Source organism: Peromyscus leucopus, chromosome 13, assembly GCF_004664715.2.
Source record: "Peromyscus leucopus breed LL Stock chromosome 13, UCI_PerLeu_2.1, whole genome shotgun sequence".
Lineage (NCBI taxonomy): Eukaryota > Metazoa > Chordata > Mammalia > Rodentia > Cricetidae > Peromyscus > Peromyscus leucopus.
In genome coordinates, this window is record NC_051074.1 from 11443433 (window position 1) to 11455957 (window position 12525).

A 12525-nucleotide genomic window follows, 5' to 3' on the forward strand; every position below is an offset into this window, starting at 1 on the left:
ATGCACTCTTGTGTGATCACCCATGAAATGTAGAGGGCATGTGAAGGACAGAGACACTTGGCTCTTCATAATTTACACTTAAAAAAAAAAATGTCGCTGGAAATGTATTCCAGAGCTCTGCTGCCAGGACTTGAGGTTTCAGTGGAGTTCGTATAAATGGAGAGGATGCTGGCTCATTTCAATTAGCCATGCTGAGTAGAATTACTGCATTGCCCAAGTATTGTTCTGTAGGACAATTAAGCACAAAGAACTCTGCAAGTACAAGAGGGATTTGTTTTATTAAGAATATGACTGGAGTGAGAACATTAAATCCCACACTCATCAGATATGATAATAGCAAAGTATTCTCTTCCTTATGTAACCCATAGTCAACGTTGCAAAGCCATAAAATATTCAGTCTGACTTTACATGGATTTTTGTGAAATGGCTTTCAGTACATATGTATGCTTTATTCAACACAATTTTTAATTTCACCTTCTTTCACCACAATCTAGTGAAGTGTTTTCTGAATTCAGCAACAGTGAGAGTAAGTTGGCTTCTTGGATTGATGATCTTATGAGAATTGTTTCTGTAGAAAAAAAGTAAGTAAGAAAAATTGTCACTGAATGATATGTGGAGGACTTTCAAATGTGGCTGGCAGTACTGTGAAGCTGGCCCTGTGTGCTGTTGTGAGAGATTATGTCAACTGGAAAATACAGAGATATCCCATAATTTGTGGGAAATAAGTTGCTATATTGTAGTGGCAGAGATACTCAACAGGGAGTCTTAGAGACAGGAGAGCCCTGTCAGGTTTGTGGAGCTTCATTTCCACTCTGTTAGATCTGATTGGCAAAGTCACCTGAAAGAGATACTGATTTGGTGGGAATTTGAGAAAAGACAGGCACTGAAAGACCCTTGACCCTCATAACCTGACCGTCAGATGACTTCAGTCACATTTGTAACTAGATGCACTGACTTAAGCCTTTGGCAAAAGGCAAAAATCTCACTCAGCAGAGATCACTGGGGATTTGCTTTCAAAAGCTTCTTGATACCGAGGCAGTTTCTGGCCCCTTTGAAGGATGCTTGTCATGCTTGTCGTGTTATTACTGAGGTTAGAAGTGAAAGCGACCCCAAGAATGAGTGACAGCACATACAAAGAAGGGTATACAAGGAGCAGCTCAGAGCTCGCCACGGAAAGTGTTCCGTTCCAAATGACCAGAAGAACTCAGGAGTAAATGGAATCTGCATACTGCCTTCCTCAGTTCTAAGACTAATGACAGAGCTCTGTGGCCCTACCCTGCCCTGCACCTCAACTTGCTCCCCATGACCCCTATTAGTTTGCTTGGTTCAATGTGTGGAGTTTCTAAGTAAGGGGCTACATTGTAATCAGAAATTGATACAACATGTTCTAAAGACCTCAAGTGGCTGATGATGAAGGAAGGTGTAAGTAACAGATAAAACAGTAATAACACGACAAGCTGTTTATTTGGGAATAAACAATTTGGTGTGGACCTGAGTATAGTATCTGGATATTTATGTACCGTTGTGCTCAAGTTTATACCATTTTGATATGGTCCTGATAACTGAATCAATAACCATAGCCCTCCTCTCTACATGGAAGAGCTGGTTTTCAGGCAAACTTAGCTGTTATGACTTGAAAATGAATTGTCTCACTCAGGTTCTTGTGAAGACATGGTCTCCATTTGGTGGTACTATGCTTCAAGGGGTTGGACACTTGTTAGATGGGGTCTGGTCAAGATGTAGGTGATCGCTAGCATAACGGCTTTGAAGTTCCTGCCCTGTTTTTGGCCTTTTAATTCATTTCTCTCTGCTTCTTGGATGCCATGTGGCGAGCAACTTTGTTTTCTAGCTCTTCCAATGTGATCTGCCTCAGCCAGGTCAGAGACGAAAACCCCAGCTCAGCATAGGCTGAGACCTCTCAACCTAGCATCCCAAATAAAGTTCCTTAATTTAAGTTTCTTAAGTTCTGTCAGGGCAGTGGAAACTCACATGCACCTGCAAGGCTGTCTGCATTAACCTGATTTAGCTCTCACACAGCTGGAAAAGCTTTGTTCCCGACAGGCATTTATTGAAGTAAAATATATTGTTAAATGAGTTGTTTACTTCATGACTCCCTAGAGCAGTGGATGAAAAAAAACTGGGCAAATGAATTATTAACCATACTTAAAAGGAACTTAACATCCACAGGGACTTGGAAAACCTCTAATATATTTCTGGGAATCTGGAGAGCCACATGAGTACAAATATCCTGGGCAATAGACATGATCAGCAAAGATCTGAAAAGTTCCTGAATCTCTTATCACTATAGGCACCAGGAAGAGAAGATTAAATGTGAGATTCAAACTGCCTGGCTATATCCCATTTTATAGCCCATGAAATGGTATATCCCATTTGTGTTCAGAACACACATAGAGAAATTGTTCTTTGAGTGGTGGAGGGATCTGCTTTCAAGGAGCCTTTTTTTTTTTTTTTTTGGTTTTTCGAGACAGGGTTTCTCTGTGTAGCTTTGCGCCTTTCCTGGAACTCACTTGGTAGCCCAGGCTGGCCTCGAACTCACAGAGATCCGCCTGGCTCTGCCTCCCGAGTGCTGGGATTAAAGGCGTGCGCCACCACGGCCCGGCTCAAGGAGCCTTTTATACATCGATGGATAACATTTGGTGTTGATGTATTCGTGTACGATCATATGAAATAATTGGTTTGCCCACAGAAGAGGAGGGAGGAAGAATTGTAGGAGCCAGAGAGATCAAGGATACCATGAGAACATGACCCACAAAATCAACTAAGCAGGGCTCTTAGGGGATCACAGAGACTGAAATGACAAACAGTGACCCTGTATGGGTCTGAGCTAGGTCCTCTGCATATACCTTATGGCTGGGTAGCTTGGTGTCCTTGTGGGACTCTCAAAATTTGGATTGGGGGTCTCTCTGACTTTTTCCTGCGCTTGAGATCCTTTTCCTACTGCTGGGTTGCCTTGTCCAGCCATGATATGTGACCAGTCTTATTGTATGTTGTTAGATCATGAGATCATGTTCAGTGGATATCCCTGGGAGGCCTGTTTGCTCGCTGCTCTCTCTCTCTCTCTCTCTCTCTCTCTCTCTCTCTCTCTCTCTCTCTCTTGCTCTTTAAAATGGAGGAGGAGTTGATTTGGGAGAGAAGTGAGGTGGAGGTAGGGACTGGAAGGAGTGAAGGAAGGTGAAACTATGGTGGTGATGTTCTAAATGAAAGAAATAAAAGTTAAAAAAATATTGGTTTGTAGTTTCTTGTTACATTTTGTCTGGTTTTGGTATAAGTGTAATATTTGCTTAATAGAATGTGGTAAGAAATGTTTAATTCTCTAACATAATTTTGGGGAATTTTTGATAAATTTTATTTCTAAGTATATACCTAGAAAGTATAAAATATACACAAGGTAAAGATTCATACAAGAATTTTCTTAGATATACTATTTATAACAATAAGACAAAAATATTACAATGACCATCAACTGATAAGTGCATATCCATTTTTTTAAAGTTTGTGTGCGTGTGCATGTGTGTGCATTGCGTGCGTGCGTGCGTGCGTGCGTGCGTGCGTGCGTGCGTGTGTGTGTGTGTGTGTGTGTGTGTGTGTGTGTGTGTACTTGAAACAAGCTGGAGTTGTGTGAGAAGATTTACATTTGAGAAAATTCCTCCATAAAACTGACCTATAGGCAAGCTCAAAGGACATTATCTTAATTAATGATTGATGTCAGATGGAAGGGCCCACCACTGTGGGAAGCTCTACCCCTGGTCAGCAGGTCTTTGATGATATGAGAACGAAGCTGATCCAACACTGAGGAGCAAGCCAGTAAACTGAATTCTTCTGGCCTCTGCTTCAGTTCCTGACTCTAGGTTCCTGTTCTGAATACCCCTCCTCATGGAGCATGAGTTACAAGGTGAAATACACCCTTTTCTCCCCATTTTGAGTCATGGTGGCTTATCACAGCAAAGAAAACCGTAGCTAGGACAGTACATAAGTAAAACATGTCACAATGAAACACATGTTTTTATTAGTAAAGACAAAGTTTTTAGGTGTGTTGATGTATTGACAGATACTGGGAGCATTGTAGAAGAGAAAATGGCCAAGTACTATCATCTTGTAAGTCAGAATTATTATTCCTCTTGGTTAGAACTTGGGTGGCAAGTTTGTGTGAAAAGCCCAGGACAAGCACATCTACTTGGAACAAAAGAAGACTGGTGTGTTGCTGGAGGGCTTCTCTCCAGGTTCCCCAAGCCCCGCAGTCCCACAATCCACTTATAAAATAATCACTCAGACGCTTATATCACTTATAAACTGTATGGCCGTGGCAGGCTTCTTGCTAACTGTTCTTTTATCTTAAATTAACCCATTTTTATAAATCTATAGCTTGCCACGTGGCTGGTGGCTTACCGGCGTCTCTACATGCTCTTCTCCTGGTCGTGGCTGCAGTGTCTCCTCCCCAGCCTTCCGCTTCCCAGAATTCTCCTCTCTCCTTGTCCCACCTACCTCCTGCCTGGTCATTGGCCATCAGTGTTTTATTTACATAGAGTGATATCCACAGCACTTCCCCTTTCTTCTTTTTTTAAAAAGGAAGGTTTTAACTTTAACATGGTAAAATTACATATAACAAAACAATTACCGAGCAAGAATTATAGTTACAATATTAAAGAAGATGTCCTATCTATCTTATATTTGTGAGTTTAAGGTTTTATAGCTAACTTATCTTTTATCATAACTGAGGAAATTACGACTATCTAGCCTTCAACCACATCAAAGACCTGAGAAGGAACATAATGGTACCTGAGAAATGGTAGACGGATGCAAGCAACTTCGGGAATCTTGCAAGAGTAGACCAAGACAGCTGGCAGCCTGGACAGTCACCTGATGTTTCTCAGCATTATTGGTGCATTCAAATTGGCTACAGGCCTAGAGTATCTGACAGACCATTTTTAGAAGCAGGAATTTTAAGAGACCATCTTACCCTGTCTTGGCAGAGTACAGTGGTCGCTTTCCTTGTGTCCCACTTGTCCAGAAAGGACAGCATTGCATTTGTACTGTCAGCCATCAAGGCAAGGGCAGTTCTTTGCCCAGTAGGCCATTTTGTGCCAAAAGACAAACTTCCAAATGGAAATGTCTTAGAAGCCCAACATTCTCTCGGGATCAATTGGTGCAGCCAGGAGCAATTGTGTCTCACGTCAACAGAATTCTAAGTTATTTAAATGCCATATTCTTTAGGTCTATGAAGTGTTTGAAGATTACCTATCTATCTGAAATATATCTATGTATACCTAGAAGACTTAACTAACATGGCTACAAATATGATTATCATAGATGACTAATTATTAATCTATTTTTAATTATCCATTACAATTTTAAATGAGTTACATAAACATAATATCTCAAACAAGAATAGAAATATATATATATAGTATAACAAAATTAACCTCAAGTTTGTATCAACAAACCAAAATTTATACCAATGTAAAACATTTTAAACATAAACTAAAATCTATACCAATGTAAAACATTTTAAACAAGTTGTTCTTTAAAAGTAGGTTCATTAATCTACCCTTTTATCTTATCATCTCCATATCCTATATATCCATATCATATCCCCTTTTCTTTTTTAGAAAGAGATCACATTTATAATCAACCTGTTTTAAATAAAAATATTGGTTTTTCTCTGTCCCACACCAGAGGGCTCTTCTGATTTGGGACACAAGAATCATTTAACCATTTTTTTTTTTTTAAAGCAATATGTCTGGGTTTAGAGGGGGAGTGAGCCAATTCCACCTCTAAAGCCAGCTTGGTATATTTGGGAATTTGGGCGTAGCATCTCTTACTACTTCCTGCTGGAGGGGGGCGCTGTATCTTATGGGGATGTAAAGAAAATTTTAGACCTATGGGGTAGTCCGTGAGGCTGTATTGTGTGAACCAGTTGCCTTGAAACCAATCTGGATGTTGAATCATCTGGTCCATGGTGTCATCGGAGTCCTTTCAGGGGGTCTTGGCTGGTGAAACCTGATGTATCTTAATCTGGAACAAGTCCACAGCCTCTGGCTTTCTGTGGAAACAAAAGCAGAACCTCTTTTCCAAAGTAACATATCCTTATATCCAAATTTTGAAGTCAAGGTACCTTTAAAATATACATTTTGGCATAACTCAACAGGTTTTGTAATCAAATGTTTTTTTTAGTTATGAATATCAAAGAGAACATAATCCAGATTCTCTGTGTGGTAGCCATCTTTATGTGGCTTATGTTTTATATTACCTTGAGCCTTGAGCCTATTGTTTTAAACTGTACCATTGTAAGCCTGAAACGGCGCTGTGGCTGCTGGCTCCGCCCACTTCAGCTTCCCAACATGGCAGTGGTACGTTTTCCGCCAGCTCTGGGAGTCATCAAGTCTCAGAAATAGTGGGTCTAAGCTTTTATCAAAGCAGCGTGTAGCCCAGAAACCTCTTTTTTTTTTTTTTTTTTTTTTTTTTAAATAATAGTAAAGACTAAATCTACCACACAGCTTAATTTGACGCTGGTAGATGCCTCATTTTCGCCATACTGCCGGTCAGATGCACCCGCCAGGAACCCGCCAGTGTCCAAACTTGCGTTTTGCCGCATCTAGCTGCCGTATGAGACAAGAAGCAGGAACCTGGTTTTGGCTCTGTTTAGAATTGGTTATTAAATATTCTCAGGTTTAAGGTGGAAACTCGAGCCGTTGGGCGCCATTTGTTGCTGGAGGGCTTCTCTCCAGGTTCCCCAAGCCCCGAAGTCCCACAATCCACTTATAAAATAATCACTCAGACGCTTATATCACTTATAAACTGTATGGCCGTGGCAGGCTTCTTGCTAACTGTTCTTTTATCTTAAATTAACCCATTTTTATAAATCTATAGCTTGCCACGTGGCTGGTGGCTTACCGGCGTCTCTACATGCTCTTCTCCTGGTCGTGGCTGCAGTGTCTCCTCCCCAGCCTTCCGCTTCCCAGAATTCTCCTCTCTCCTTGTCCCACCTACCTCCTGCCTGGTCATTGGCCATCAGTGTTTTATTTACATAGAATGATATCCACAGCACTGGTGCTTGGGGAATGTAGAAGGGCATTCTGGGGTGCAGGCTTCATGCATGTTGGGGAGAAAAGATGACTAGAAAACACTGAGAATTTATTAAAATTTATCAGTTGCACCTAAAATGCTGAGTGTCATGGTATATGAACAATATCTCAGAGTCAAATATAATCCTCGGAGGTGTGCAGCTCTTTGTGTGATTTTTATCTTTTCCCCAAAGGCATTTCTTAATTTGATAGAAAGTTGTGAGCAGAACATAATCAAGAGAAACCACCTAATTTTTCAGTAGAGGAAATACTTTCTAAATTTGCATTAACTACTTTCAGATGCTTAATTATTTATGCAATTTTCTGTTCCTATTAAATATTTTATCACAGTGATATAGAAGAACCCAGACACTCCTATGCTCTTACTGTGATATCTCTATGGTTGTATCCACCAAACGATAAGTTTATAAAAGTAATAAAAATCTAACTTTATCATTTATAAAGGTAATTTAATTTCTTATCGGTTCTGCAATGTGTATGGATGCAGGGAATATAACATCTTTATCCACTGGTCTCTATGGTCTTATCCATCATTGATAGATACCCTTTCTGTTTCCATGCTACTTTAAAGTAAAATGGTTGCCAAACTTTCTCACTAATAAGTGCATTCCAGTTTCTAATAGCATCCAAGTCTTTGCCCATCATCCTCTATGGAAGCATCTCCCAGTTTCTGCTGTTTTTTGTTTGAAGACAGTCTCAAGTAGGCAAGTTGATCATAAATGTGTACTTATACTTCAGTCTCCTGAGCAATGGGATTACAGGTTTCTACTGCCACAGCTCTAACAGTCAGCTAGAGGCTTTTCCACATCATGTCTACTGTTCAGCATAAAGGCCACTGTGAAACATTGTAGGCTTTTGAATACTGACTCTTCACTTCCAGGCTCTAATTTTTTCTGTTTGTTTATTACTATGTAACAAACTTCCACAGAACTTCAAACACCAAACCATCATTTTGTTGGATCATATTCTTGTTAGTAATTCAGGCAAAATTTGGCTCAGTGAATCTCTCAGTCCAGATGTCAGTTGGGACTATTTCTTATGCATTTCTGAATTGATGAATGAAGCTAATATTCCTAAAAGTCATGGTTTGGGCAGCTCTCTGTAATTGCAAGTCTGGTCACTTGCCACCTTGGGTTTCTTCAGAAGCCTCTTTTAATATGACAGGTGAACTTCAATACATTTCCAAGATTAAAACAAAACCTTAATGTATTTTCATAACTGGATTCATAGTCCTATTTTTTTTAAATCACTTCTAATACTATTTATAAGAACATTACAGGAAAAAAAAACATGTTTAAGGACTAAGAATCATATATGTATGTGAATGCTATGAAATAAATTTCACTTAGGGAGATGGAGAGGTTTTTGAACTAGTAACCATAGACCATACACACACACACACACACACACACACACACACACACACACACTTAAATTATGTCATTATTTTATGCTCATATATGCACATAAACTGAACTTTCCCACCTTATTTTAGAAATCTTCTACTACATTTAAGATGGAGCACATTGTTTGCCCTGCTTAATCTATGTATACATGTGGTACAAAAGACTAGTTAGTCTCAGAGGAAGTAAATCACACATTTTATCTCAGTTCAAGGGTATAGAAAAATCCTTCTTTTAGATTAATTAATTATATGTACTCACATACATACATACATACATACACACACACAAATATAAAACAGTGTGTGTGTGTGTGTGTGTGTGTGTGTGTGTGTGTGTGTGTGTGTGTTTGTGTGTGTGTGTGCTCTCTGGGGCCAAAAGAGGATGTTGGATTCCCTGGAACTGGGAGTGCAGGAAACTGTGAGCTGCCCGACATCAGTACTGGAACAAACGGAAGCCCTTGTAGAATCGGCAAGTCCTCACTACTGAGGTGTCTATCCTGCCTCAGATGTTTCTTTTAGACTAAACAAATTTTAGAGCACTGGTTTTCAACCTGTGGGTTGTGACCCCTTTGGCAAAACTCTATCTCAAAAATATTTACATTACAATTAATAACAGTAGTAAAATTACAGTTATGAAGTATCAACAAAATAATTTTATGGTTGGGGGTTACCATGACATAAGGAACTATATTCAAGGGGCATAGCATTAGGAAGTTGAGAACCACCGCTTTAGGGCAAAAAACAAAAGCAAAGGAGTTATTTCTTTAAATGTAGTATATAAAATTTACAAAATATTTATACTCCGTTATATACCAACCTTAAGTATTGAATTTTTGCTATAAATATTCTAATGCAACACTAGTTGAGTACAACTCATTTAACAATTTAACCTTGTATATTGTAATTTTGGTACAAAAGAAAACTTCATGCCATCATTTCGAAAAAGGTCACTTGTCTTACAAGTGGACTTTCCATCGTTTGAACATTTTGTTATTTTCAAAAATTGTCAGATATGACCTTTAGCTCAGAGGTAACTTTTGGCCTCTTGCTGCTACAAGTTCACAAAATACTAACTTCTAAAAATATAACTGAAGCGTGTCGCGGAAGCTGGTATCCTTAGGGAAATGTATCAGTACAAATACAGTAGAAAATACAGCTCCAGAGAAGCTAGGTAACAAGGAGGACCCTAAGAGTGACACATGGATCACCCTGGGAAGGGGAAATAGATGAGATCTCCTGAGTTAACTGGGGGAGGAGGGCAATAGAAATAGGTGATGGGGCATGAGAACATAAGGGAATGGGATGGTTGAGATGGGATAGGGACAGAGTGGGAGAGCAATGAAAGAGACATCTTGATAGAGGGAGACATCATGGGGATAGGGAGAAACCTGGTGCTAGGGAAGTTCGCAGGAATCCACAAGGATGACCACAGCTTAGACTACTAGCAATAATGGAGAGGATGCCTGAACTGGCCTACCCCAGTAATCAGATCAGTGAATACCCTGTCATCACAGAGCCTTCATGCAGTAACTGATGGAAGCAGATGCAGAGATCCACAGCCAAGCATCAGGCTGAACTCCCGGAGTCCAGTCGAAGAGAGGGAAGAGAGATTCTATGAGCAAGGGGCTTCAAGATCGTGATGGGGAAACTTAGAGATACAACCGAACCAAGCTAGTGGGAACACATGAACTTTAGACCAACAGCTGTGGAGCCTACATGGGACTGGACTAGGCCCGTTACATAAGCCAGACAGTTGTGTAGCTTGGTCTGTTTAAGGGGCCCCTGGCAATGGGAATAGGATCTATTCCTGGTGTGGGAACTGGCTTTTTGGAGCCCATTACCTATGGTGGGACACCTTGCACAGCCTTGATGCAGGGGGAGGGCCTTGGACCTGCCTCAACTGAAATTACCAGGCTTTGCTGACTCCCCATGGGAAGCCTTACCTTTACAGAGGAGGGGATGGAGGGTGGGCTGAGGGGGAATGCTGGGGGCAGGGAGCAGGAGGAGGGATGAGAGAGGGATCTGTGGTTGGTATGTAAAATGAATAAAAAGGTCCTAATTAAAAAACTAATATAGTGGAAAATATATGATAAATAAATTTGAATATTTTTAATACTACTCAACTGTCTAAATGGTTCTAGATCAAAGAAGATTTTGAAACAGAACTTACTGAATGTTTCTTCCTAACCCTTGTTTGTGTTCATAGTTTTTTTGTCTTTGTGGGTGTGCCAGTTGATGGGATACTTTAATATCCTTGGTATAAGAGATTTTGTGTGTGGGTAGATAACTCTTTATTCACAAGTATAAAAATCTCCTTTAAAAAAGTGGACTCTGTCTCCTATTCAACTCTTCAGATACTGTAGCCTTGACTGGCACCTGTAACACGAATTTCAAAAGGTCTTATTAATAAAAACAAACCCAGTGCCGGTTATTGGGATGAATGCTAGAACAAGCCACAGCCACCTCACCTTGCCAACTTCTCAGCTGATCCTGTTTCCTAAGACTGGAAGCCTCTTGTGTCCTCATTTGAATGCTCAAAAGCCTAAAAGTTTAACAAGCCAAAAGCATAACCAGACTCTAGTTCCTGGTTTTCACACCTTATATACCTTTCTACTTCTTGCCATCACTTCTTGGGGTTAAAGGTGTGTGTCACCATGCCTAGCTGTTTCCAGTGTGGCTTTGAACACAGAGATCCAGATGGATTTCTACCTTCAGAATGCTAGGATTAAAGGTGTGTGTGCCACCATTTTTGGCCTCTATGTCTATCTAGTGGCTATTTTGTTCTCTGACCCCAGATAAGTTTATTAGGATGCACAATACATTGGGGCACACAATATCACCACAGGCATCTTTATTATTAATAATTCCATAAAAAGACACAGAAGTAGAAACACACAGTAGAACCTCACAGTGTGAGGTAATGAAGTTCATTTGTTTTAAGACAATAAATTTTGGTACATCTGTGACATTGTCATGGACATTATCACACAGGGATACACAGGCATAATGAGTTGAAGATAAAAGATGAAAATTAAGATTCAACCACCACTTGTGTTTTCTAAATTGCAGTAGTAACAAGACTGAAAATTTCATAAATTCTCTCTTTGCTTTTCTCACACACAGATTCGTTTTCTCAGCCAGAGGTGAATATTCTTGTTGTCAGTTTCAATGATGTTTTTCCATGGCTCAAGAAATTACACACCCACATTTTCATCCATCAAATCCCCCAAATGGCACTTACCTCTTAAGGAGGTGTTTAAGGCTGGTTTCTTTCTCTTTTATACTTCACCAATCACAATTTTCATAAAAGAGAATTGAATAGGAGAGAAAGTCCACTTTATAGGTCACTCATATGGTTGTTCTTAGCAGGCTTTGGTTCCTCACTACATGAGTCTCATAGAATTACAATAAACGACTTTTCTCCAAAGTCATCATGAAAGAGTTAGAAGTGAAAGTAAGTTATAGCTTGTTAACTAATTCAATAGCGATACTCCAGAACTTCTGCCATATTGTGTTGGTTTCACACAGAGAACCACCAAAACATCCTAAAAGAGAAGACCTTTGTAAGCTATGAGTAAGATGAAGAATTTGGGTCATTAGATCTTTTTGCAATTACCACAATTAAAAACACAATATTTAAAATCAATATATTAATTTTGTTTCTCTTTAAAAAGAAAATTCAGCTTTGCACAGTGGCAGTATCGTAGTCAATGAGGTTTATCCGAGGCGCAATTATTGCGAATTGAAAACTTTTCCCAATACCCCACCATGACGACTTGAAAAAGAAAATTCTACTCAATAAATTTTCCTATAAACACAATTTGCAAATTCAAGATATATCGTTATGACACATGCAAATGTACATACCTACATGTATATATACGGTACATAATTTTTAAAGTCTTATATACATGCATATTTATGTGATTTTTGTGTGTGTGTGTTTTCTACAGTCATTATTACTTGACAGTACTTTTGACAAAATATCCAGGGTGAACAGTTTTTACCATTTTCAGA

General features: G+C 39.5%; 1 pseudogene; it reads left to right on the plus strand.

Moving 5' to 3' along the window:
- The first annotated feature begins 12189 nt into the window (after positions 1-12189).
- On the plus strand, positions 12190-12301 carry LOC114707826 (annotated as a pseudogene).
- Positions 12302-12525: the final 224 nt, after the last annotated feature.